Here is a 27,960-nt window from a genome sequence, read left to right on the forward strand (position 1 = left end):
CAGCCGTGTGGATCCATACATCCCACCCGGCTAGGTCATCATGGAGCCCCAGGCTGAGCTCCGCGCGCTATACACCGGCCTCCCACTGGCGACCTATTTCACCCGCGGTCGGGAGTATATGCCGACGGTGCTCTCAATTCGCCCCACCCTCTCCTTCCCCCGCTGCGTCCCCACATCTGTTCCCTACGTCTGCGTCTTGTTCCTGCCCTGCAAACGGGTTCATCAGTATCTTTTTTTTTTTTTTAGATTCCACATATATGCGTTAATATATGGTATTGGTTTTTCTCCTTCTGACTGACTGAACTCAGTATATCAGGCTCTCAGTTCATCCATCTCGGTTCAGCTGAGTCATGCTCCTTCCTTTTAATGACTGAGTGATATTCCATCGTGCATATACACATCTCTCTTATCCGTCCCTCTGTCTGTGGGTATCTCGGTTGCTGCCATGGGCTATTGTAAAGCAGGGCAGGACTGAACACTGGGGGTGCGTGCATCTATTTGAATCCCAGAGCCATCATTTCTTTGTAAGTTTTTAATTAAAAATCGCTTCACTCTCATTTCCTGATGCTCTGAGCAAATCTCTGAAGAAGCGGTCCAGGTTCGCTCTGTGTGGACGTCTGGCGGTTATTCCGACGGCCGATGCAGCTCTTTCCCGTGAATTCTGGATGTCGCTTTGATCTCAGCGTTTGCAAATCCCCACCCAGGAGCGTTTGCTCGCGGTCTACAGAAGGTCTAGGGTGTAGCTGTATATCCGCTTTGGGTCCTCTCTTCTGCAACCGCTGGTTTTCCAGACAAAGCTCCTTCCCGTTCGTACTCACCTGTTTCGGGTTCTGACTGTCCGCTGTTTTTGCAGAGAGGGTGCCAAAGCAGCCCTTGGCTGACGCTCCTTGGTTCTGGCTTAACCACTGCTGTGAACTGGCCGTGTGTGACCCGGAGCTGTCTCTCCCGGGCAGTGCCTCACAAGTCTGGCTTCCCTTAAGGGAACCCTGGGAGGTTTAAAAAAATCCTGATGGCAGGACCCAGCCCCAGACGCTCAGATATATTTGATCGGAGGTTTGCAGGGTGGCCAAAGGAATTCTAAGTTCTCTGCCCGGGCTGGTGAAGGGCAAACAGGAGCTGCTGAGGTGGGTGGGCGTTGCTCGCTGTATGCTCTCTCCGTCGTCGCTGGGGAGGGGTTTGCCCCCAGGACACCCCAGGAATGGGAGGCTTTGCTGTCCGAGCCGGCTGTCATCCCGACGTTAGCAGTGCGGCTGCAGAGGCTCTGTCTCAGGGGACCCCCTCGGACAGACACTTGGCAAGGAAATGGGGCGAGAAGGTGATGTCATTAAAAAAATTTTTTTTTTTTACATTGAAGTATGGATGGAGGAGCCTGGAAGGCTGCAGTCCATGGGGTCGCTGAGGGTCGGACACAACTGAGCGACTTCACTTTCACTTTTCACTTTCCTGCATTGGAGAAGGAAATGGCAGCCCACTCCAGTGTTCTTGCCTGGAGAGTCCCAGGGACGGGGGAGGCTGGTGGGCTGCCGTCTATGAGGTCGCGCAGGGCTGGACACGACTGAAGCGACTTAGCAGCAGCCTAGTTGATTTGCAATGTTGTGAAACTTTCAGGTGTACAGCAAAGTGAAGTGTGAGTCACTCAGTCGTGTCCAACTCTTTGCCACCCCGCGGACCTGAGCCCGCCAGGCTCCTCTGTCCATGGGCTTTCACAGGCAAGAACGCTGGAGCGCGGAGGCTCCCCTGTGCTCCAGTGGCAGAGATGCCACGCTCCCCGTGCAGTGGTGTGGAGTTGGATCCTCGGTCAGGGAACTAGATGCCATGAGCTGCAGTTAAGACCTGGTGCAGTCCAATGGAGGAAAGAAAAAAAAAAAAAGAATGCTGGAGTGGGTCGCCATGCCCTCCTGCAGGGGATCTTTGCAACCCAGGGATCAAGCCTTTGTCTCTCCTGCCTCCTGCCCTGGCAGGTGGGCTCTTTACAACTAGCACCACCTGGGAGGCCCCATACATACGTTACAATGTATAAAACAGATAGCTAGTGGGAAGCTGCTGTAAAGAACAGGGACGTCAGCTCCGGGCTCTGTGATGACCTGGAGGGGTGGATGGGGAGGTGGGAGGGAGGCTCCAGAGGGAGGGGGTGTGTGTATACATTTGGGTCATTCACTCTGCTGTACAGAAGAAGCCAGCACAATGTATTAAAGCGACCACACTCCAATTAAAAATTTAAAAATAAGGAAAGGATGGAGTTTCGATCGAAAAGGGGAGATGGGAAATCGGTCCCCTCTCTGTGGCTTCCCTGTGGCTCAGGTGGTAAAGAATAAGCCTGCAATGCAGGAGACCAGGGTTTAACCCCTGAGTCAGGAAGATCCCCTGGAGAAGGGAATGGCAACCCACTCCGAGGTCTTCTTGCCTGGAGAATTCCATGGCTTGAGGAGCCTGGTGGGCTATGTAGTCCATGGGGTTGCAAAGAGTCAGACACAACTGAGCAAGTAATACCTTTTCATTTTCACCAGGCTTCAGGTTAGAAGGTGCGGTTGACGGCAAGACTTGCTCACAAGTCTTTTTTTTTTCTTCCTCCATGCCTTTGCCCTGACTCATTTTTTCACAAGAGGACCACACCTCCCTCCTCTGTGGACTTTGGAGTTGGCATCCGTTTTCCTTTCTCTTTTGGAATGTCAGCAGAAAATGCTGCAATCCCAAATGGTTGAAGTGGTCCTCGGTAGACTATGTTCCAAAAATATGTCCTAGATAACCACTAGTTGCAAAAATAATAAAACCACGTGGAGCAGACATGAATTTAAACCATTGGATTCTGATTAGCCAGAGTGGGGAGAACCCAGCCTCGATCAGCCCAGCAGTCACTGATAAACAGACTCATAAGTCTAAAGAAATAACTCTTTATTGCGGTAGGGGTTTGAGATATAGGACTGTTTGTTATGCAGCATAGCTGAAGTCATACCTGACTGACACAGAAAACAAGACTCTTCTAGGCACGCCATGGGTCTCAGCACCACTTTTATTTTGTAAGGAAATCTCCTGCAAACGGTCTCCACGCTAGACCCTTTTCTATCCTATTTTCAACAGGATGGGGGATCGAGATTCAGGGAAGTAGCTCATTAGCTTTTCTTTGTAATCAGATATACGGCAGTGGGTATCTCCCCTGGACATTTCAAATCGATTGTATGCTTGATAAAATTTTAACACTGTTGCCAGCGATGACTGGGTGGATGGGACAGGAATGGGTGTGTGTGAGAGTTCTAAGGCAACCCTCCCTTGACCCTCTTGTCTTCGGATGCCATTACTACTGTGACCTTAGAATGTATCCTTCATGTGTCTGCGTTGCCATTCTCTTCATGCATGTACATATCCTTACAAATAAAAGCCAGAATTTATTTCACAAAGAACGGACAGATACACAACCCATGCTTTTATACTCTGACTGGTTTGGTTTAGTCGCTAAGTTGCGTCCGACTCTGTACGAGCCCATGGACTGTAGCTTGCCAGGGTCCTCTGTCCATGGAATTCTCCAGGCAAGAATCCTGGAGTGGGTTGCCATTTCCTCCTCCAATAGGCTGACTAGATGTCACAAATGATAATTCAAAATCTTTCCCTTTCCTGAAGCTGTTGCTATCATTCCCTGACACGTTACAAATGCCTGTTTGATAAATAGCATTTTTATCAGCTGAAAGAAAAATAGACTAAAATTACCACAACATCCATTTTCATGCAGGAAATTTGAGGCATTTTTGTGTCTCCTTAACGGATGATAATTTTTCGACTCCAGAAGGAAGCTGTTTTCCAAAAAAGATGCTTTTTTTCCTGCCGGAGTCAAACTTCCACTAATTAAAACCAAACAAGTGACTTGATTTAGAGGCTGAGACCGTCCAAGCTGTGTGCACACAGCTCTGTTTGTTTGTTTGTGACTTTCTGGGTAGTTGGATGAAGGGAGGGAAAAATGAGCCGCTTCGAAAATAAATCCTGCAGCGTACATTTGTAATTAAGCTCTGAAGAAGGACTTGTGTAAATGTGAGCTAAACCGCAAACGCCTTAATAGAACCCAATTAGTTATGCATTTGGAAACTTTAGTTTTGTAAATGTGGAAATCTCTGTTTTGGTGATAACGCCTGCTAGCTCAAAGAAACAGAATGTCAGCGCTGTCGCTCTGGGGTGGATGAAGCCAGTGTATCTGGGCAGAGAGAAGGTTGCTGGCTGATTCTGGAATTTTCTCGCCAACACTGGCCCCAACTCCTTCTTCAAAGACATCAGATTTCTTCATCCTTTTCTGTGTTCCCCTCCCCTGAGCCCGTACCCCAGGACAGCTCTCTCTGTCTGCCCTCCAGGGATGGTCCTTTGATGGGGATTGTATTAGGAAAGTTAGGCAACCCAACCAGGACTATGGATTCTTTTGGGAGAAGATTCCTCCCCAACCCCCATGGTGGGTGGGGGGGCTTGTCTTCTGGGGAACGTCTCGTCCCTCCTAAGAGAAGACCAGCAAACAAGATCGTCTCGTGGATTCTCTCAACCTAAAAGCATCCGGAAACCTTGCCTCCGAGGTTTACTCAGTGGGACTTTGTGAACAGGTGTTATAGAAGATCGGGTTCAGAAAGGGATCAGGATTGTGTTTTAGCGACCCACCCGTGAGTTTCAAGGCATCTTCTGGGCTGCTGCGAAGATGCTGCATGCCTTATTGCCGTTCAGTTGCTCAGTCGTGTCCGACCCTTTGCGACCCCAGGGACTGCAGCACGCCAGGCTTCCCTGCCCTTCACCTGTCCTGTGTCTATGGGGGTAGAGATGAAAGGCAGTGGGCAGAGGGGAGTCGGGGAGTTGCTGGAGAGCAAACGTGAGCTCTCCTAGGAAAGAGATGGGGTGGGGGGCGTGGGGCTGGAGAATGAAAGAAGGACACACGTTCTTGTAAAGAAATGAAGACAATGAAAAGTCAGAGGAGCCTGGCTCTCCCAGAGAGACCGATGAGGAGTTACAGGAGACAGAGATGAGAGATTAGAACGCGGGGGTGTCTCAGAAGAAGGTGGATCCTGGTGGTCCCTGATCCACTGCGATTCATGTTGGAGGAGGGAAGGGAAAGCGGTCCAAGTTCATCAGAGGCAAAGCAAGAGCAGGCTTAGTGGACACAAAGGCTTTGTCTGGTGCTGTGCTGTGCAACACATGAGTTCGAGTGTGTTCTTCTTCAGTGGCTAAAGTCACGTCCAGCTCTTTGTGACCTCACGGCCTGCAGCACGCCAGGCTTCCCTGTCCTTCACCATCTCCTGGAGTTTGCTCAGACTCATGTCCGTCGAGTCAGTGATGCCATCCAAACGTCTCATCCTCTGTCGTCCCTTTCTGCCCTCAATCTTTTCCAGCATCGGGGTGTTTTCCAGTGAATAAGCTCTTCCTCTGGTGGCCAAAGGATGGGAGCTCCAGCTTCAGCATAAGTCCTTCCAAAGCACACCCAGGACTGATCTCCTTTAGGATAGACTGGTTGGATCTCCTTGCAGTCCAGGGGACTCTCAAGAGTCTTCTCCAACAGCACACAGTTCCAAAGCATCCATTCTTCAGTGCTCAGCCTTCTTTGTGGTCCAACTCTCACGTCCATTCATGACTCCTGGGAAAACCACAGCTTTGATGATAAGGACATGACTGCAAGTCTCTCGTTTAACAAATCCTGCTCATGATCTCATGGTTTCTGTAGATAGGAAGCCTGAAAGGATGCTGTGTTCCCTTGTTCAGAGTCTACGGAAGCTGTGATGGTGTTTGCAGCATGGTTTCAGGACCCTGGTCTAAGTTCAGTGCTTGTTGGCAGAATGCAGTGGCTTTCCACATTTTTTTTTGCATTCCCATTTCATCCTCAAAGCCAGCAACAGCCGCACAAGGCTTTCTCATGCTTTGAACTGCTGACTTTCTCTTCTCTGCTCTTGGTAGGTACAGAGCTCTGAATGCCGTAGCTCACATGCCCACATGAGGGGGGTGACCTGGGTCATTGAGGACAGCCCCCATGGGGTTAGCAGGGAGGTGGCCTTCATCACATCTGCAAAGGGGCTGATACCCTGAGGTGGGACTGCAGACGGGAGGAAGTTCTGGGAAGACGCACGTCCCCCTCCTCCGTCAGAAAAGAGGCAAACTTAGGAGGAAGTGGGGGGTGAGGCTGGCGGACAGCTGGAAGGAGAGAAAGGCGGGGAGATTCGGATGGGGGAGCAGGCAGGCGATGGGTGTGTGTGTGTGTGTTTGGACGGGGTGTTCTCCAGTTGGGTTAATCCAGGCTGTGGGGCGAGGGGCCAGTGCCAGGGTGTGGTCAGGCCGTAGAGCCTGCTCAGTGGTGTTGATAATTTGTCTCAACTGTGCATGCAGGCAGTTCTTGTGAGTCTTTTATAGTTTATTTGTATTTTGTTCCTGCAAACACCGTGGCAAAGTGTCCCAGGGTCCGTGTGTGTGTGTGTGTGTGTGTGTGTGTGTGTGTGTGTGTGTGTGTGTGAAAGGTTGTTGTTGAATCATGCAAAGACACCGGGATTCTTGGCCCCCGGAGGAGAAGAATTCAATCCGGGGCCAGAGATGAGGCTTGATCGCTCAGAGCTTTTGTGTAATAAAGTTTTATTAAAGTATAAAGGAGCTAGAGAAAGCTTCTGACATGGGCATCAGAAGGGGGCAGAAAGAGTACCCCCCTGCTAGCGTTAGCAATGAAGTTATATACTTTCCAATCGAGGCTTCCCTGGTTGCTCAGAGGTTAAAGCGTCTGCCTGCAATGCAGGAGACCGGGGTTCGATCCCTGGGTCAGGAAGACCCCCTGGAGAAGGAAATGGCAACCCACTCCAGTATTCTTGCCTGGAGAATCCCATGGACGGAGGAGCCTGGTAGGCTATAGTCCACGGGGTAGCAAAGAGTCGGACACGACTGAGCGACTTCACTTGCTCACTTACTGACTTACTTACTTACTCTCCAATGAATCCAAAGAATGTCTGGAGGTTGTCAAGACCTCACCAGACCTACTCCCATAATTTACGTTTTAAGATAACAGAATTAGCCCGAAGGTTTAATCCAGAGACGGTCCTCAGGCAGGATACATTATTGTTCTATAATCCTAAGGAGTGTAGAGAAGGAAAAAAAACTGTCTTTTCTTCCTCCTTGAGAATTCTAGACCCCTCTCTCCTTGGGGGCCCCTAGACTTCTTGTCAACCTGGCTAGGAAATGACTCTCTCGTGTGTGTGTGTGTGTGTGTGTGTGTGTGTGTGTGTGGGGGGTGTCTGACTCTCTGCAACCCCATGGACTGCAGCCCACCAGGCTTCTCTGTCCCTGGGATTCTCCAGGCAAGAACACTGGAGTGGGTTGCCTATCCCTCCTCTAGGGGATCTTCCCGACCCAGGGATCGAACCTGGGTCTCCCGCGTTGACAGGCAGATTCTTTATCCCCGAGTCACCTGGAATAAGGCACAGCTCCAGGAGGGGGCCTCACGGGTGTTGTAGAGAGTCGGCTCTGGGTACAACTGTGCTTATTCTCAGCTCTTGGTTACAGCTTACGGCTGGGTCTTTGTCCTCCTCACCCAGGGAGCTCGACACATGGTGTGGCCCCTCCCTCAAACCGTGAGTACCCGCGTTGACGTTTTGGGGCCAAAAGACACAGATGGTTTTCCGTTCGAATGCAGATCACAGAAATGGGACCGCGCCTGGCGTGGTTTGCCGGGCGTGTTCTTGGGCAAAGGCGTCCTATCGTGTCTCCACGGAGCTTTTCCGTTGCCTCCCCTGCCTCAGCGTTTCAGGGTTACATCATGTTACATCGCTTTTTGGTTTTTGTGGACTCCAGAGTGAAGTCTGCCGCTTATATTCCACAAACTGCCAATGGGAGCTGCAAGGGCTGCTGCTGGCTGTAACCTGTAAAAGCGTTTCCTTGGAAAACTGACACGCTCGTGGGCTGGGGCTGCCATAAAACTGCCCTAGATGGGGCGGCTTAGACAACACACATTCACCCTCCCGCGGTCCTGGCGGCTGCAGGCTGAGGCCCCCGGGTGTGGGCAGGGCTGGCTCCTCCCGAGGCCTCTCTCCTGGGCGTGTGGACGGCCGTCCCCTCCCCGAGTCCTCACGTGACCATCCCTCTGCGTCTGTGTCTGTGGCCTGATCGCCTCTTCTTATATAAGGACGCCAGTCCTGTGGGATCAGGACATACCCTAATGCACAAAGGTGGTTTAAACTCGATGACCTGTGAGTTTCAATAAGTTCTAATTCCGAAGGATCAGGACCCGTGGTGATGACCTCATGTAACCTTCATCCCCTCTCCAAGGACCCTTATCTCCAAATACAGCCTCACTGTGAGGTCCTGGGGGTGGGTGAGAGCGTCAACATGTTAACTTCACGGGGACACAATTCACCGCGTGGCAGATGGCAATTTACTACGACCGGGTGTAACCGTACCCCCACCCCCCGCCCCGGGTGTATCCAGCCTCCTTCTCTCCGTTTAGTGTATCTGGTTTTCCACTGCGGGTCCGCTGACCTTCACGTGCGTTCAGCGGTGAGCCTGAATTTATTTCTGATCTGCAGGCGTATCGCCGGTGCCAGAGGCGTTAGCAGGATCCCAGTGAAACGACACGCCTGGGTCTTTTGTGTCTCCTACTAATCAGGCTCTTCTGTGACAGAAGCCGCTCTGTCCTCCTGACTTGGTTTGCTGTTCGTGAGTGTTTGCGTCTGTCTTCGTGTGATTTGAATATTCACAGGTTGCTTCTGGGTTATGGGGGCAAGGAGGGGGTTCACTAAGGAAAATCAGGTTAGTCCCTCTTCCCAGACTTGCGAAGCCAAACTCACCTTGCTGCATCTGTTCCTGTATAGTCGCTAACTTGACTCTCTGCAGCCCCGTGGACTGTAGCCCGCCGGGCTCCTCTGTCCATGCGGATTCTGCAGGCCAGAATACTGCAGTGGGCTGCCGTTCCCTCCTCCAGGGGATCTTCCCCACCCAGGGATCGAACTGGGGTCTCCTGCTTGGCAGGCGGGCTCTTCACCAGCTGAGTCACGTGGGAAGCCCCCATCTTTCATGACCTTCTTCCTGGTTTTGAATGTCACGATTCACAATTAATCGCCAGTGGGTTGTTGATGCTTTTCATCCTTCTTAGTATCCAGTTAAGGATGAATCACATTTGTGAGGATATTCACCTTCAAAAGTGTCGAAAGTGAAAGTCACTCAGTCGTGTCCGCCTCTCTGCGACCCCATGCACTGTATAGCCCACCAGGCTCCTCTGTCCATGGGATTCTCCAGGCAAGACTGCTGGAGGGGGCTGCCAGCTCTTCCCTGATAGCTCGGTTAGTAAAGAATCTGCCTGCAATGCAGGAGACCTGGGTTCAGTCCCTGGGTTGGGAAGGTCCCCTGGAGAAGGAAAAGGCTACGCACTCCAATATTCCGGCCTGGAGAATTCCGTGGACTGTACAGTCCATGGGGTCGCAGAGAGTTGGACACGACTGAGCGACTTTCACTTCACTTCACTTTGTCCAGGGGATCTTCACAAACCAGGGGTCGAACTTGGGTCTCCTGCATTGAAGGCAGATTCTTTACCATCTGAACCACCTGGCAAGGTCTATATATTCACTTTAGAAAAATGGGAAGATATGTTGTAAAGCCCCCGTTCGTCTCTTCCTCCAGCTTTCTGATTCAGTAATGCAATTTTGAAAGCTGTGCACACACAGAGTGTGTGTGTGTGTGTGTGTGTGTGTACAAACTGTGTCTAATTATGTAAGTAATTTAAAATGTATTTGTTTAATCACCTGTGCTGGGTCTTAGTTGTGGCATGAGGTATCTTTTAACTGCACCATGCAGACTCTTCACTGAGGCATGTAGAATACAGTTCCCTGACCAGGGATTCAGCCTGGGCCCCTGCATTGGGAGCTCAGAGTCCTAGCTGTTGGACCACCTGGGAAGTCTTTTTATAACTAACTATGTCATTTGCGTTTTATATTTCTGTACATCACATCATGTAGACGTGTGGCAAGACATTTCATATTATGTTGGGAGTTTTTGTCTTTAAAGAAACTGTAAAGTATGTTTGTATAATATTTGTTACAGGAGTAGAATATATTGATTCACATTTGGAGTATAATCCTTTTTTATGCCATCAACTTCTTAGTTTATCTTTGCTTCATTTATTTTGGGGTATAACTCTTGACATTCATAGTTATTATGTAACAGTGGCCACGTTCCCTGTGTTGTACAAAATGTCCTCAGAGCTTATTTTATGGAGAGTAGTTTATAATCCCAGGGACGGGGGAGCCTGGTGGGCTGCCGTCTGTGGGGTCGCACAGAGTCAGACACGACTGAGCGATTTCACTTTGCCTTTTCACTTTCATGCATTGGAGAAGGAAATGGCAACTCACTCCAGTCTTCTTGCCTAGAGAATCCCAGGGACGGGGGAGCCTGGTGGGCTGCCGTCTGTGGGGTCGCACAGAGTCAGACACGACTGAAGCGACTTAGCAGCAGCAGCAGCAGTCTGAGGTATAATAGATGGCCACTATTCTGTTGTATTTTTTAGATGCTACACATGAGTGATATCATATGGTGTTAATCATAGTCTTTCTGACTCACTGCGATAACCTCTACGTCCGTCCATGTTCCTGCAGTTGGCGTCAGGTCATTCTTTTTCTCATGGCTGAGTAATATTCCCTTGTACAAACATACGGTCCTCTTTATGTGTTCCTTGTCAATGGATTTAGGGAGCTTCCATGTCTTGGCCGCTGTGAACAGAGCTGCTTCGAACGTAAGGGTGCGTGCATCTCCTCAGGGTTTTGTCTGGGTGTGTGCCTGAGGCTGGGGTTGCTGGATCACATCATAACTGTGGTTTCCGTTCTTTGAGGAACTTCCTGAGTGTTTTTCACATTGGGTGCACCCACTTGCATTCCCACCAGCAGTGTGTGCATAGTATGTGGTTTTTACAGAAAATTAAAAAGAGGATGAGATGGCTGGATGGCATCACTGACTCGATGGACGTGAGTCTGAGTGAACTCTGGGAGCTGGTGACGGACAGGGAGGCCTGGCGTGCTGCGATTCATGGGGTTGCGAAGAGTCGGACACGACTGAGCGACTGAACTGAACTGAACTAGTGAGTTTCTTTCAAACCTTCCATGTAAGTTGCAAAGAGTCGGTTTTCAAGATAGAATAGACTCTTCACCTCTTGACAGGTGGGCATAACATGGGGATAGTGGCAAAGAATCTGCCTGCCAGTGCGGAAGACGAGAGAGATGGAGGTTCGATCCCTGGGTGGGGAAGATCCCCTGGAGGAGGAAATGGCAACCCACTCCCGTATTCTTGCGTGGAGAACCCCATGGACACAGGAGTGGGCTACAGTCCATGGGGTTGTAAAGAGTCAGCTACAACTGAAGCGACTTCGCACGCATGAAAGAATTCAACCGACATTTCTATTCCGTTCACTTGAGTTTTCAATATTACATGCTGCTAGGGCTGATGAAAGCAATCCTTCAATACATCTGAAATTACGAGCAGTGAGAAATTAGGGAAAGGCAGCTCAGTTTACTTGGCACGTGGACCTGTGTGCATTTCCTAAATAAAACAAGGGGCTGTGAGTAAACTCAGAATGCGCCGTGCCCAAGTCCACTTTGGAAACTGCCCTGGGAAGAACTGAGATGGCGTGAAGACCTCCCGGTCCGGGTGCCTTGGCTCACGTGGTTTCACCGTTTGGTTCCCTGTGAGAAAGCTAGGGCGGAGAAGGGAAAGCGCCAGGGTAAGGCCAATATTTGGAGATGGAGAACAGGAGCACTTTCCTCCCACAGCTGTGGGTCCCATTTTTGAAGCGGCTTGGTTTGCAGCCTTGCGTTACTTCCAGATATGCACCAAAATGATTCAGTTACACCTGCACAGATACATTCCTCTTCACGTCCGCTCTGATTATGTTTTATCACAGGAATGTTGCATAGAATTCTGTGTGCTACGCAGTACGACCTTTGTTCTTTATCACTTATATTTATATCTAAATAGAATAGTTTGTCTGATGGCTGTAATTTTTTTACTTTTTATTTTGCATTGGGATATAGCCAGTTAACAGTGTTGTGATGGTTTCCGGTGGACAGCAAAGGGACTCAGCCATCCATATACATGTATCCATTCTCCTCCAAAATCCTCTCCCATCCGGTCTGCCACGTGACATCGAGCAGAGTCCATCGAGCCGGTGATGCCATCCCACCATCTCATCCTCTGTCGTCCCCTTCTCCTCACGCCTTCAATCTCTCCCAGCATCACGGTCTTTTCTGATGAGTCAGTTCTTCACATCAGGTGGCCAAGTATTGGAGCTTCAGCTTCAAATATCAGTCCTTCCAATGAATATTCAGGACTGATTTCCCTTAGGATGGACTGGTTGGATCTCCTTGCAGTCCAAGGGACTCGCAAGAGTCTCCTCCAACACCACAGTTCAAAAGCATCAATTCTTCTCTGCTCAGCTTTCTTCACAGTCTAACTCTCGCATCCATACATGACCACTGGAAAAACCATAGCCTTGACCAGACGGACCTTTGTTGGCAAAGTAATGTCTCTGCTTTTTATATGCTGTCTAGGTTGGTCATAACTTTTCTTCCAAGGACTAAGCATCTTTTAATTTCATGGCTGCAGTCACCATCTGCAGTGATTTTGGAGCCCAAGAAAATAAAGTCTCTCACGGTTTCCGTTATTTCCCCATCTATTTGCCATGAAGTGGTGGGACCAGATTTCATGATCTTAGTTTTCTGAATGTTGGACTTTTTTTTTTACAAGCTATTTAATTTATTTTTTAATATAAATTTATTTATTTTAATTGGAGGCTAATTACTTTAGAATATTGTATTGGTTTTGCCATACATCGACTGGCTGAGGAACATGTTTACACCCATGGTGGATTCATGTCAATGTATGAATGCTGACTTTTGAGCCAACTTTTTCACTCTCCTCTTTCACTTTCATCAAGAGGCTTTTTAGTTCCTCTTCACTTTCTGCCATAAGGGTGGTGTCATCTGCATATCTGAGGTTATTGACATTTCTCCTGGCAATCTTGATTCCAGCTTGTGCTTCTTCCAGCCCAGCGTTTCTCATGATGGACTCTGCATAGAAGTTAAATAAGCAGGGTGACAGTGTACAGCCTTGACGTACTCCTTTCCCGATTTGGAACCAGTCCATTGATCCATGTCCAGTTCTAACTGTTCCTTCCTGACCTGCATACAGATTTCTCAGGAGGCAGGTCAGGTGGTCTGGTATTCTCATCTCTTTAAGAATTTTCCACAGTTTGTTATGATCCACACAGTCAAAGGCTTTGGCATAGTCAATACAGCAGAAATAGATGTTTTTCTGGAACTTTCTTCCTTTTTCTATGATCCAATGGATGTTGGCATTTCGATTCCTGGTTCCTCAGCGTTTTCTAAATCTGGCTTGAACATCTGGAAGTTCTCAGTTCACGTACTGTTGAAGCCTGGCTTGGAGAATTTTCGGCATTACCTTGCTAGCGTTCTCCATTTTAAATATAGCGGTGTGTGCATCTGAAGGCTGTATTTTTTCACAGAAATCTTTGAGAACTCACCCAGTGACGGCACCTCAGGTGATCCGTCCTCCTTGTTCAGATGGCCTCATTTCCTCTCCGGAGGCTGCGAGGCAGATGTCGGGGAGGGTTAAAAATAAACGCAGCCACGGTGCGGCACACCCACGGGAGCAGCTGGGACCTGCAGAGAAAATGCACCGTGAGCTGGGTCCCCACCCCACCCCCCGGCCCCAGGCTGGTGTCTGCACCCCGGGAGGGAGGCAGCCTTGCTGGTAGGGGAAGAGGGGGCTTTGGGAGCAAGAGGGCAAGTGGGCTTCCAGCCTAGGTCAGCGCCTTCATGAGCCTTCACCTCCTGCTCCGAGTTTGACCCCAGATGGATGACTGACCGGGGGTGGGTAGCGCGTGGAGGGGGAGGGGGGATGGTGCTGCTGGTGTTTTCATCCTAAAGCCTGTGCTCCAGGAGCGGTTCAGTGTTTCTTTGCAAACCGGGCTTTCTGTGGGCAGAGAATGGATACACGTGTCTGTTTGGCCGAGTGCCATAGGTGTTCACCTCAAACACCACAGTGTTGTTAATCGGCTCTATCCTGATACAAAGTGTTTTTGCTGTTAACAACAAGCTTCCTATGAAGGGGTAGGAAGATGTGGCAATCACAGTTAAGGTGACTCCAACAAATAGATTCTAGTGTCTTGATGGCAATGTGGTGGGGGTGGGGAAGGCAGGCAGACCTGGGGGGAGATAAAGGCAGGAAAATGGGGGGAAGGCAGGCAAAAGTGGGGGTCAAGGAGGGAAAATGTGGAGACAGGCAGGCAGAGTGGGGGTGTCTGTGTTAGTCGCTCAGTCGTGTCTGACTCTTTGCGACCCCACGGACTGTGGCCCGCCAGACTCCTCTGTCCTTGGGGATTCTCCAGGCAAGAATCCTGGAGTTGGTGGCCACACTCTCCTCCAGGGGGTTTTCCCGACCCAGGGACTGAGCCTGGGTCTCAAAATTGCAGAGAAAGGCAGGCAAAATGGGGAAAGTGGAGGGAGGGGCCCGTGTAGACACGTCCAGGGTCGAGAGGGGCATCCATCCCGTCTCCCTACACACGTGTGGCTGGCTGGAACATGCCCCCGCCCCCTCGCTTCCTGCCCGGAGCCTGTGACCCCACGGAGACGGGCAGTCAGTCTGGGTCAAGCGTGAGCCTGGCATCTGTGTGTTGCTTCTGCTTTTGAGCCGCCCAGCTGAGAGCTGCTGGGGAGGTAAGAACATCAAAGAGGAGGGAGGAGGCCAGTGACAGGACAAACGATGGGAGGGACTTCCGGGGGATGCGGGTTCAATCCCTGGTCAGGGAGCTAACATCCTACATGCTGGGAGGTCAGAAACACTAGCCCCTAAGACAGAAGCAATATGGTAGCAAACTCAGTAAAGGCTTTAGAAATGGTCTATGTCAAAAAGAAATTAAAAAAAAAAAAAGAAAAAAAAGAGCAGACTCTGAAACGTACAAAGCATCCCCATTAACCCTCAGCCGAGACTGGGACCCAGAGCTGTCGAGGTCAGACAGCTAGTGAGGCCAGCTCTGTGTTTGGAGGGCAAATAGCAGATGCTTCAGATGGTTGGGAATTCCTTCTGTCCAAATCTAGGGCAGGACCGATTGTCGCCTGTGGCACAAATGCGGGAGTCTGTTCTAGTGCCCAGTGGGTTTGGTCAGAATGTGAAAGCCTCCAATATGAGACCAATGCTGTATTTTCTATCTTGTCTGTTCTCCCAAAGTGAAAGTCACTCAGGCGTGCCCAAATCTTTGCGACCCCAGGACAGTCCCATGGAATTCTCCAGGCCAGAATACTGCAGTGGGTAGCTTCTCCCTTCTCCAGGGGATCTTCCCAACCCCAGGGATGGAACCCAGGTCTCCTGCATTGCAGGCAGATTCTGTACCAGCTGAGCCACAAGGGAAGCCGAAGAATACGGGAGTGGGTAGCCTCTCCCTTCTCCAGGGGATCTTCCCAACCCCAGGGATGGAACCCAGGTCTCCCGCATTGCAGGCGGATTTTTTACCAACTGAGTCAGTGACAAGTGTGTGTTTGGGGAGTGGGTGATTTCCCTCCTTGGAAAAAGTGGGGCAACTGAAGACAGGAATTGTTAGACTCAAAGGACTGCCTTAGGGCGGGCAAAACACCAGAGATTAGAAACACGAGCTATGGGGTGAGTCAGAGGTTTCGGGTGTGTTCATTCCATTATCCGTTTCTCAGACTCAAGTCCACATTTGAAAGTGAAAGTGTTAGTCGGTCAGTCGTGTCTGAGTCTGTGTGACCCCCTGGACTGTAGCCCGCCAAGCTCCTCTGTCCATGGGATTCTCCAGGCAAGAATACCGGAGTGGGTTGCCATTTCCTTCTGCGGGGGATCTTCCTGACCCAGGGATCGTCCCGATCCACGTCTCCTGCATTGCAGGCAGATTCTCTAATTCTTTATTGTCTGAGCCAGCAGGGAAGCCACGAGGGGGTCCGCATTTGGGGACAGGCTATTGAGACCGTTTGCATTCAGGAAACGTGTGTGTAAGGGCGGGGGTCCTGTGATAAGCGCAAACTTAAATCTACAAAGCAGTTGTTTCAATTAATTTTCTATCTTGTCTGTTCTCCCAAAGTGAAAGTCACTCAGGCGTGCCCAAATCTTTGCGACCCCAGGACAGTCCCATGGAATTATCCAGGCCAGAATACTGCAGTGGGTAGCTTGTCACTGACTTGTCACTGACTCAGTTGGTAAAAAATCCGCCTGCAATGCGGGAGACCTGGGTTCCATCCCTGGGGTTGGGAAGATCCCCTGGAGAAGGGAGAGGCTACCCACTCCCGTATTCTTCGGCTTCCCTTGTGGCTCAGCTGGTACAGAATCTGCCTGCAATGCGGGAGACCTGGGTTCCATCCCTGGGGTTGGGAAGATCCCCTGGAGAAGGGAGAAGCTACCCACTGCAAATTAAGAGTAAATTAAGAGTTTACAGGTCAGTTGCGTAGCTTACAAAGATGAACTACATCACCTCTCTTTGGCTTTTTCTCGTGTTCGGTGTGTTAACATTTGCAGACCATCTTTGCCAGTGATAATTGAGAGCCTTCTAAATTAAATTGGTGTTTATTGTGTTTAAAGTATTTATAAATCATTAGCATTGTTGTTGTTCAATCGCTCAGTCGTGTCTGACTCTTTGCAACCCCGTGGACCGCAGCACACTGGGCTTCCCCGTCCATCACCAACTCCCGGAGCTTGCTCAGACTCATGACCATCGAGTCGGTGATGGCATCCAACCATCTCACCCTCTGTCGTCCCCTTCTCTGCCTGCCTTCAATCTTTCCCAGCATCAACGGCTTTTCCAGTGAGTCGGCGCGTCTCATCAGGTGGCCAGAGGATTGGAGCTTCATTTGATCAGTGAAACATACAATTTTGTCGTTTCCATTAGTGTTTCTTCAGTTGTAGCAACTTGTCTAGCGTCTGCAAGATAGAAGCGTTTGAAGGTGGCTTGTGTTCCCCGAAATGTTTGAATATGCTCTCTTGCTGGGTTCTCCACCAGGAACAAGTGATGCTTGGAATTTCTGTGGTGTTAATTCACTTCTTCTTTCTTCCCTTCCTCTCTCCTTCCCTTTCTGGTCTCCCTTCTTGGCTTCCTTCCAGATAACCAGCATTTTTTTTTCTTGCCTTGTCAAGTTCAAATATGGGCAACTACCTGTATCAAGAAAATGGCCCTAAATGAACGCAAAGTAAAATAATTTTAGCAAGTAGGCCACTTCCCTGCTCTCACACAAGACCTTTGCTTCTGCAGCTGCACGCCACCCAAAACCATCCCGGGACGTTTCCCTCCCACGAGCGTCACTGCTCAGTGCAGAGAGAGCAGACCCCGGAGAAGAGCCGCCACGTAGGTGTGAACTCCCCCGCACGCGCCGTCTACTTCTTAGCTCCGTGGCTTTCTGTCCGAATCCATGTCTGAGAGGAGAAGCTGTGCTTTCCTGTCTTTGACGCTGAGGCTAGATTTTTCTGAAGGAAAGCAGCTGTCTGTTAAGCCTTGTTAAATGCCTCGACATGCCCGCCGGGAGAAAGGAAGGGATAGTGACGGGTTATAGGAAACTTCAGTGGGAAATTAGTTATAACAATAATTCTGTCTGAGGATATGGGCCTAGATACCAGCTGTGTCCCCTCTTTTGTTCTTTTAAGCTTTTAATTTTGTACTGGAGTATAGCCTATTAACAATGCTATGACGGTTTCAGCTGGACAGCAAAGGGACTCAGGCATACACACACATGTATCCACTCTCCCCCAAACTCCCCTCCCATCCAGGCTGCCACGTGACACTGAGCAGAGTTCCCTGTGCTGGAGAGCAGGTCCTTGCTGGTTCTCCTTGTTAAACACAGCAGTGTGTCCATGACCATCCCAGACTCCCTGACTATCCCTTCCCCCATCCTTCCCCCTGGTGACCATAGGGTTATTACAAAGTATTGAACAGAGTTCCCTGTGCTGGGCAGCAGGTCCTTGTTGGTTCTCCATGTTAAATCCAGCAGTGTGTCCATGTCCATCCCAGACTCCCTGACTATCCCTTCCCCCAACCTCCAGCAACCATAAACTCATTCTCAAAGTCTGTGAGTCTGTTTCTCTTTCCTAGATAAGTTCATTTGTATCTTTCTGGCTTCCTCATATAAGGGACGTCATAGGATCCGCCTCCTTTCCTGTGTGACTCACTCCATTCGGTGCGGCAATCTCTACCTGTTCATCTTTCTGCAAGTGGCACCGGTTCATTCTTTTTGTGGCTGTGTGGTATTCCATTGTATATATGAACATCTTCTTTTTCTGTTCCTCTGTGTGTGGCCATTTAGGCCGTTTCCATGCCTTGCTGTTACAGACAGTGCTGCAGGGAACACTGAGGTGCGTGTATCTTTTTGGACCGGGTTTTCCTTCACGTGTATGCCCACCAGTGGGATTGCAGGATCACGCGGCAGCTCTATTTTTAGTTTTTTAAGGAGCCTCCGTCCTGTTCTCGATTCCAGCTATGTCTCTTCTTGACTGTGTGTGTGGTCAGCAGAATCATGACCCCGCAAAGACATCCAGTTCCTAATTCCTAAATCCCAGAGCACACGGGTAGGTTCCCATCCACGGCAAAAGCGAATTACCGTAGCACGTGGCGTTTAGGTCGGCCACGAGCTGATCGTAAGGTGGCGATGATCCTGAACTACCCAGATGGGCTCTGTGTAAGCACAGGGCCCTTAGAAGTGGATGAGGTAGGAAGAAGGAAGGGTCACATGATGTGATGTGTGGATAGGAGCAGGCTTTCTGGGAACTGAGGTTGCAGAAAGGGACCACGGAGCTAAGAAGTATGGGGACGGTCTAGAAGCCGAAAAAGGCAAGGAACAAAATCTCCACTGGGGCTTCTAGACGGAACCACCCTGCTGAGACGTGAATTTTAGCTCTGCAGGCTTCTGACCTGCGGACCCATGAGATAATATGTGTGGAATAATTTGTTACATAGCCTGGAGAATTTCCATGGACTGTGCAATCCCCGGGGTCACCAAGAGTCAGACACGACTGAGTGACTTTCACTTGCAAGTCTCCTTTGGACCGAAATGTTTAGTTACGTCTCCTGCTCACCTTTCCCCCAAAAGTTTACTGAAAAAAAATTCTTTCCTTTTCTTTGAGCTGCTCTTTGTGCACCGACGTTTCTGTGGTTTTGGCCCCTGGAGGCTACTCTTCAGTTGCCTCCACGGGCTTCTTTTTGCGGTGATCTCCCTTGTTGCAGACCACGGGCTTAAGTAGTTCTGGCATACAGGCTTGGCTGCCCCTTGGCATATGCGATCTTCCCGGACCAGGGTTCGAACCTGTATCCTGTGTTGACAGGCGGATGCTTAACCACTGGGCCACCAGGGACGCCCGGCCGTGGGCTTCTAACCTTACATTTTTATTCATGCTGCAAAGGACCAATTTTCTCTCTGTGGCTCCCTTTGCACTCTCTGTCAGGAGCAAAGACTATTACTAAAACACACGGACATATTTCCTAAACTTGGGGAAGCTAGAGTTTCTATCCTCCTGGGTCACTTTTTGGGTTTCTCCAAGCGACAAGGACTGTTTTTCGAGTCCCATCGTCTGTGCTGTGCTGATTTTAAGAGATCCCGAGCGCGACAGCTTTTCACAGACTCCTCACTGATGCTGAGGGGCTTGGATGCCGGCGATCAGCTGGCTGGCAGCGTCTCTTGCCTTCAAAGCCGTCTCGCCTAAAAGGCCCGATACCCAGGGCACTGGGCGATGCCAGAAAGCCTGCTAGGATCAGTCCCGGTTGCAGAGGAACGTTAATTAAAAGTCAGCCCTGAGGCACACGTCTCGCTGTGTCCCCTCCCCTCACGGAGGATGCTTTTAATCACGCACGGTTCTGCCGTATCCGCGGTGACCCATTTCACAGCATGTTGGCATTGCGCGAGCCGCCATCTCTCCGCTGGATGGAAGGAGTGACTCATAAAATGTTCCGGGGTCGTGGAGAAGGCATAGGGTTTTGACCTCTGAGAGCCTGGACTCCTACTTCAGGCTTTGTTGTCCCTCTTAGCTGGGCTGTCTTCTCAGAGACCCTCCGCATTGCTAAACCTCAGTTTTCCTCTCTATAGGGTGGAACCACAGTCATTAGCTTCAGGCTTGCAAAGAGGATTTAAACAAGGCTTCCCTGGTGCTCCGTGGTGGAATCTGCCTGTCAGTGCAGGGGACACTGGTTCCAGCCGTGTGTATGAGAGGATCCATCACACGCCTTGGAGGAAGTGAGCCCATGCACCACAGCTATTTATTTTTAACTTAAAACTGTTTTTTAAAATTGAAGGACAATTGCCTTGCAGTATTGTGTGGATTTCTGCCAAACATCAACGTGAACCAGACATAGATTCACCCATGTCCCCTCGCTCTTGAACTTCCCTCCCAGCTCCCACCCCTCTAGTTTGTCCCAGAGCCCCCGTTTGAGCTCCTCGAGTCACACAGCAAATTCCCATTGGCTATCTATTTTACATCAGTTCAGTCGCTCAGTCGTGTCCGACTCTTTGTGACCCCATGGACCTCAGCACGCCAGGCCTCCCTGTCCATCACCATCTCCCAGAACTTGCTAAAACTCATGTCTGTCGGGTCGCTGATGCCATCCAGCCATCTCGTCCTCTGTCATCCCCTTCTCTTCCCGCCTTCAATCTTTCCCAGCATCAGGGTCTTTTCCAATGAGTCAGCTCTTCCCATCAGGTGGCCAAAGTATTGGAGTTTCATCTTCAGCATCAGTCCTTCCAATGAACATTCAGGACTGATTTCCTTTAGGATGGAGTGGTTGGATCTCCTTGCAGTCCAAGGGACTCTCAAGAGTCTTCTCCAACACCACACTTCAAAAGCATCAGTTCTTTGGTGCTCAGCTTTCTTTATAGTCCAACTCTCACATGCATACGTGACCACTGGAAAAACCATAGCTTTGCGTAGATGGACCTATGATTACGGAGACCCATGGAGGCAAGGGCTGGACGACAAATGTGTCCCAGAGGGAATGCTGAAAGGATGCTCTGCTTGGGGGCAACAGAGACCTGAATGGAGTCTGGAGGGGGTGTGGGCACCCAGCCCCGGAGCTGGACAGGGAGAGAGGTGTGGTTCCCTGTCCAGTTCTGGCCTCCCTGCAAACCCAGCGGGGGACTCTAGGCAGAGTGCTGACCTCAGGCCTCTCCCGGGAGCTGTGTCTAATTCCCGCAGGAGAGCTGAGAGTTGTCATGTTTAAGTTTTCTCTTTTTATTGAGAGAGTTGATGTGCGGTGTTACGTTTCAGGCGTGCAGCACCGCGATTCACCATTTCTTAAAGGTTAAACTCCACTGATAGTTGTTATAAAGCATCGGCTTTATCCTCGGCGTTGTACGATGGAAGCTTGTAGCTTGCTTATTTTATATGCAGCGGTTTGTGCCTCTCAGTTCCCTCCTGCCACCGTGAGCCTTCCTGCTTCCTTCTCCCCCACTGGGAACCACGAGTTTGTTCTCTGTGAGTCTGTGTCCGTTTTGTAAATGAGTTCATCCGTGTCATAGTTTACTCAAACGGTAAAGAATCGGCCTGCGATGCAGGAGAGATCCCTGGGTGGGGAAGATCCCCTGGAGAAAAGGCATGGCAACCCACTCCAGGATTCTGGCCTGGAGAGTCCCATGGACAGAGGAGCCTGGTGGGCTACGGTTCGTGGGGTCGCAGAGTCAGACATGACTGAGCGATTAACATACACAGACACACACACACCCCTACCCTAGACTCCACGTCAGTGAGATCGTATATTTGTTTTTCTCTTTTGGCCTTGCTTTCTATGATCGTCTCTGGCGGCAGCCGTGCGGATGCAAGCGGCGTTCTCGCATCCCTCTTCGTGGCTGCGGGGTATTCCGTGGTCTGTATGGGTGGCAGCTTCTTTATCCGTCCTTCCGTGGACAGACACTCGGGCTGTGAGTCCTGGCTTTGTGAATAGTGGTCCCGAGGACACTGCGGTGCGTGGATCTAGAGACTGTTACTCTAACTATTACTTTTTTGGGCAGATGGCCAGGAGTGGGACCGCTGGGTCATATGGCAGCTTTGCTCTTAGGTTGTCAAGGAGCCCGCATTCTGCTCTCCACAGTGGGCGCAGCGATGCACATTCCCACCAGCAGCGTGAGAGGGTTCCCTTTCCCCCACCCCCTCTCCAGCACTGGTCGTTTGTAGACTTTTTGATGATGGCCATTTTGACCGTGGTATTGAGAAAGTCAATGCTTAGGCAGGTTGATAAGAAGTCCAGGGGTCCCCAAGGAGAGAGGGGTCTGGAATTCTCAAGGAGGAAGAAACGATAAACATTTTTTTCCCCCCTCCACGTTCCTTAGGATTATATAATAACAATGTATCCTGCTTGAGGACAGTCTCTGGAAAAAAACCTTCTGGCTAATCCTGTTATCTTAAAATGTAAATTATGGGAGTAGGTCTAGTGAGGTCTTTACAGCCTCCAGACATTCTTTGGATTCATTGGAGAGTATATAACGTCATTGCTAACACCAGTGAGGGGGTACTCTTTCTGCCCTCTTCTGCCCTCTTCTGATGCCTGTGTCTGAAGCTTTCTCTGTCTCCTTCATACTTTAATAAGACTTTATTACACAAAAGCCCTGAGTGATCCATCCTTGTCTCTTGCCCTGGATTGAATTCTTCTCCTCCAGAGGCCAAGAATCCCAGTGTCTTTTTGTGGTTCGGCAATAGCCTTTCAGTATGAGCTGATAGCTCACTGCAGTCTTATGCTTCTGTAACAGTGACCAATCTTTAAAAAAGTAACAGACGCTTACTCCTTGGAAGAAAAGTTATGACCAACCTAGACAGCATATTAAAAAGCAGAGATATTACTTTGCCAGCAAAGGTCCATCTAGTCAAGGCTATGGTTTTTCCAGTGGTTATGTATGGATGTGAGAGTTGGACTGTGAAGAAAGCTGAGCACCGAAGAATTGATACTTTTGAACTGTGGTGTTGGAGAAGACCCTTGAGAGTCCGTTGGACTGCAAGGAGATCCAACCAGTCCATCCTAAAGGGATCAGTCCTGAATGTTCATTGGAAGGACTGATGCTGAGGCTGAAGCTTCAATACTTTGGCCACCTGATGCAAAGAGCTGACTCATTGGAAAAGACCCTGATGCTGGGAAAGATTGAGGGCAGGAGGAGAAGGGGACGACAGAGGATGAGATGGCTGGATGGCATCACTGACTCAATGGACATAAGTTTGGGTAAACTCCGGGAGTTGGTGATGGACAGGGAGGCCTGGTGTGCTGCGATTCATGGGGTCGCAGAGTCAGACACGACTGAGCGACTGAACTGAACTGAACTGAGCGGCTGAACTGAACTGAATAATGACCGATGTGGGGCATCTTTTCATGTGGCCGAACCCACCTGAGCAATGCCCACCTGGCTTCAATCTAGTTGTGTGAAGCACAGTGCCTCAATTCTGATTTTTAAATGTGCTTTCCTTCGTGGCTAAAGCAGATGATGCTCAATGCATGTTGAATCAGCCACAAACAGGCTGCTTTGGTGAGCCTAACATTAAAAATGAATCATGTACAGGCCGGAAAGATTCCCATATGCCTCAGTATGTGAAAATTTGTTCCATCATCTTCCTGTTTTCATGGTGACTGTTATTTCTTTTTTATGCACATACAGTTGGTTGACAGTGTCATATTAGTGTCTTGTGAACAGCTAAGTGAATAAGTTTTATATATAATCTTTTGCATATAGTTTATATATAAACTTCTTTTAATATATAAAATTCTACACATAATAATATTTTATATATAGATATGCGTATACATAGGAGCTTTCCAGGTAGGTCCGCTGGTAAAGAATCCATCTGCAATGCAGGAGACCCCGGTTGGATTTGTGGGTCGGGAAGATCCCCTGGAGAAGGGATAGGCTACGCACCCCAGTATTCTTGGCTTTCCCTGGTGGCTCAGCTGGAAAAGAATGTGCCTGCTGTGTGGGAGACCTGGGTTCGATCCCTGGGTTGGGAAGATCCCCTGGAGCAAGAGATGACACCCCACTCCAGTATTCTTGCCTGGGGAATTCCACGGACAGAGGAACCTTGTGGGCTGTAGTCCATGGGGTTGCAAAGAGTGGGACACGACTGAGGGACTAAGAACAGGGGGATTCATGACCAGCTGAGCCACAAGGGAAGCCCAAGAATCCTGCAGTGGGTAGCCTACCCCTTGTCCAGCGGATCTGCCCGACCCAGGAATCTAATTGCGGTCCCCTGCATTGCAGGCAGATTCTTTCCCAGCTGAGCCGTCAGGAAGCCCTTATACACAGCACTGTGCATCTGTTAATCCCACGGTCCTAGTTTATGCTTTTTCTCTTTCCCTCTGGTAACCATAAGTCTGTTCTCTATGGGTGTGAGTCTATTTCTGATTTGTAAATGAGTCCATTTGTTACCCTCCCCTCCGTTTTTTTTAGAGTCCACATAGAATTGACATCACATGAGATTCCTCTTTCTCTGTCTGGCCTACTTCACAGAGCATCACGATCTCTGGGTTCATCCACGTTGCTGCAAACGGCCTGTCCCCGCTCTTCGTGGGTGAGCAATATTCCATCGTGCGTGTGGGCCACGTCTTCTTTGCCCATTCATCCGTTACTGGACACTTAAGTTGCTTCCTTGTCTTGGCTATTGTCAACAGTGCTGCTACACAAACAGGGATACACGTGTATCTTCTCAGCTGTGTTTCTTTTCTTCAGATATACATGCGGGAGTGGAGGAGACTTGTGTTTCAGAAAATGTAGAATGCTTTTAGGTTGCCAGCAAGGTTGTGAAGATCACACAGACGATTCTTAGAGTGTCCACAGCAGTTTGCCCCATGTTATTTACATCTTTTGAAAAAAAATTTTATTAAATTTATTTCTTTTTAAAGGGAACCAAGATGAATATTTTTAATGATAAAAGGTACAATTCACAAAGAAGATAGACCTCATAAACTACTGGACACCTAACAACAAAGAGACAAAGATATATTAAGCCAAAAAATCAGATAAAATAGAAAGGAAAAGCAAAACATACATAATGATAGTGAGACATATTAACGGTTCTCTGAGAGTACTTCATCACGTGCAGAGAAGTAACAACAGGACCACCTCGAATGATCTCAGTAATAATTAAAATGTATTTCTCTGTGGGTGTATTTATTTATATTGATGTTATGTCTGTGTGAGTCACTCAAATGTATCCCATCTTTGCTATCCTATGGACTGGACTATACAGTCCCTGGAATTCTCCAGGCCAGAATACTGGAGTGGGTAGCCGTTCCCTTCTCCAGGGGATCTTCCCGACCCAGGGATGGGACCCAGGTCTCCTGCATTGCAGGCAGACACTTTACCATCTGAGCCCCCAGGAAAACACCTATTAATCTTATATCCTGCACAAATATAGTTAAAATTGTGTACATCGTATGTTGTTATTAGATGTCTACAGAGCATTTAGAAAAACTGGCAAAAAGATAGACATTACTAAATTTCAATAAGTAGAATTTTTTTTGTGTGTGTGTGATTCAGTTATATATATGTTATATATAGTTATAATATATAGTTATCATATACCTATATTTCTATAACTATATATTATAACTATATAACTATATATATAACTATAGCTAGATATAACTATATAATAGTTATAATATATAGTTATTATATACCTATATTTCCATAACTATATATTATAACTATATAACTATATAACTATATATAACTGTAGCTATATATAACTATATAATAGTTATAACATATATAGTTATTATATACCTATATTTCCATAACTATATAACTATATATATAACTATAGTTATATGTAACTATATAATATATATAGTTATAATTTTTGGAGTCGTTTTCCATTGTAGGTTATTGCAAGATACTGACGCTGGTCCCCCTTGCTACCCAGTAAACCTTTGTGGCTAGTTGTCCATCTTCTCTTCGCCATGTCAGTCCATCTTATCTGAGCCCCGGTACCGTTGTTACAATTCACGGACCGATATGGACACACAACCATTCGCTCAAGGCCGTGCATTATTCAAACGCCCTTCGTTTTCCCTGATGTCCTTTATTTCTGTCCCAGGAACCCCGTCCCAGCTCCCCTGTGACATCTAGTTTCCCTGTCTCTTTGGACTCCTCTGGGTTGTGACGGTTTCTGACTGATTTCACCTTTGATGACCTTGACATTTCTTGTTCTGAAGAGCATCTTCTCGGGCGCCCCTCCGTTTGGGTTTGTGTGACGTTCCTCTCGGGGGTGGGCTGGAGTTGCCGGTTTGGGGGAGGAAGGTCACAGAGACAAAGTCCCCCTCTCTCATCACGTCCAGCGTGCAGCTGGCTGTATGACTCATCACCACTGATCTTGACCTGGGTCATCTGCTCGAGGTGTGTCCATTAGCGTCTCCACCATCGGGTGTCTCTTTCTCCCCCTTGGCGGGGAAGTCACGTGACCCGGCCCAGCCTTAGAAGTCGGGAGCTGCACCCCATCTCCTTACGTCCTTGGTATTTACATAAATTATCTGGACTTCTTCTGCATGGGAATTCTCCACGTGTTTCTTCACTCCATCTCCTTTTTCTTTGCAGGGTCACTGCTTTGCGTTCCCCTGGTGGCTCAGTGGTAAGGAATCTGCCTGCCAATGCAGGAGACGGGGGTTCGATCCCCTAGAGAAGGAAATAGCCACCCACTCTAGCATGGTTGCCTGGAGAATCCCAGGCACGGAGGAGCCTGGTGGGGCTACAGTCTATGGGGGTCGCACAGAGTCGGACACGACTGAGTGCCTGAGGAAAAATAATGGCTTTACAAGGTTGAGTTAGCTTCTGCTGTAGCCAACGCGGCTCAGCCATACGTTTACATGTTTCGCCTCTGTCTTGACCCGCCCACCCATCTGTCTCCACCCCCGGGTCACCACAGAGCGCCGAGCTGGGCTCCCTGAGCTATAAAGCAGCTTCCCACTGGCCGTCTGTTTGACACGCGGTGATGGACAGGCGTCCCTGCCACGCTCTCAGCGCATGGCTGCGTCTCAGCGCATCGCACCCTCGCTTTCCCCCGCTGCCTCCACAGCGCTGTAAGAATCCCCGCGCGCCTCCCGTTTCCATCAGTGCGGACTCACGCACGCACGTTCCGTTCTTTGCGTGACCGTGCATCACTCCCTGCTGTGCCTGGCGCTCAGCAACCACGAGTCTCCAAAGACAGAACCGAGCGTCAGGCCCAGGCTGGAGGGAGCCCCCCACGGCGAACCCCGGACTGAACGCGGTCCTGAAGGCGCCTGGCATCCCGGAGGCCGAATGATAACGGCACCCGTCTCGGGAGAGCAGCTGGATGTCTCCATGGAGAGCTTCACCGACCTCCTGGCACTTGTCCACGACACCGGGAAAAAAAAACGCAGATGGCGCTGACCTTTCAAGGTCGTCAACATGCTCACTCGGCTCGAGGAGCCGGGGTCGTACAGTCTGACGTGCGGTGCCAGGCAGCAGGCTTTTAATTCTCTCCTGAGAAGGTCACATGGCATCACCCACTGGATGGACGTGAGTTTGAGCAAGCTCCGGGAGTTGGTGATGGACAGGGAGGCCTGGCGTGCTGCAGCCCATGAGGTCTCACAGTGTCAGACACAATGGAGCAACTGAACAACAATTTTATGTCGACCCACAGGCATCACACTGGTACAGGGACATCTCAGCTCCTTCCTCCAAATGCCCTTTAAAGAAAATTATTTTATCGGAATGGAGTTGATTGACGTGCAGCTGTACGGCAAGGCGGTTCCGTTCTGTATGTGTGCATACGTGCATCGGTATCGCTATGCTCTTTTTCATATCGCTTTCCATTAGGCCTTATGTCAGGATATTGAATATAGTTCCCCCTGCTGTACAGAAGGACTTTGTGATTAATCCATCCTCCCTATAGTGGCTTGCGTGTGCTAACTGCGACCTCCCAGTCCACTCCCCCACCTTCTTCTTGGCAAAGGAGTCTGTTCTCTGCTATGTATTTCTGTTTTGTTAATGTTAG

Source organism: Ovis aries, chromosome Y, assembly GCF_016772045.2.
Source record: "Ovis aries strain OAR_USU_Benz2616 breed Rambouillet chromosome Y, ARS-UI_Ramb_v3.0, whole genome shotgun sequence".
NCBI lineage: Eukaryota > Metazoa > Chordata > Mammalia > Artiodactyla > Bovidae > Ovis > Ovis aries.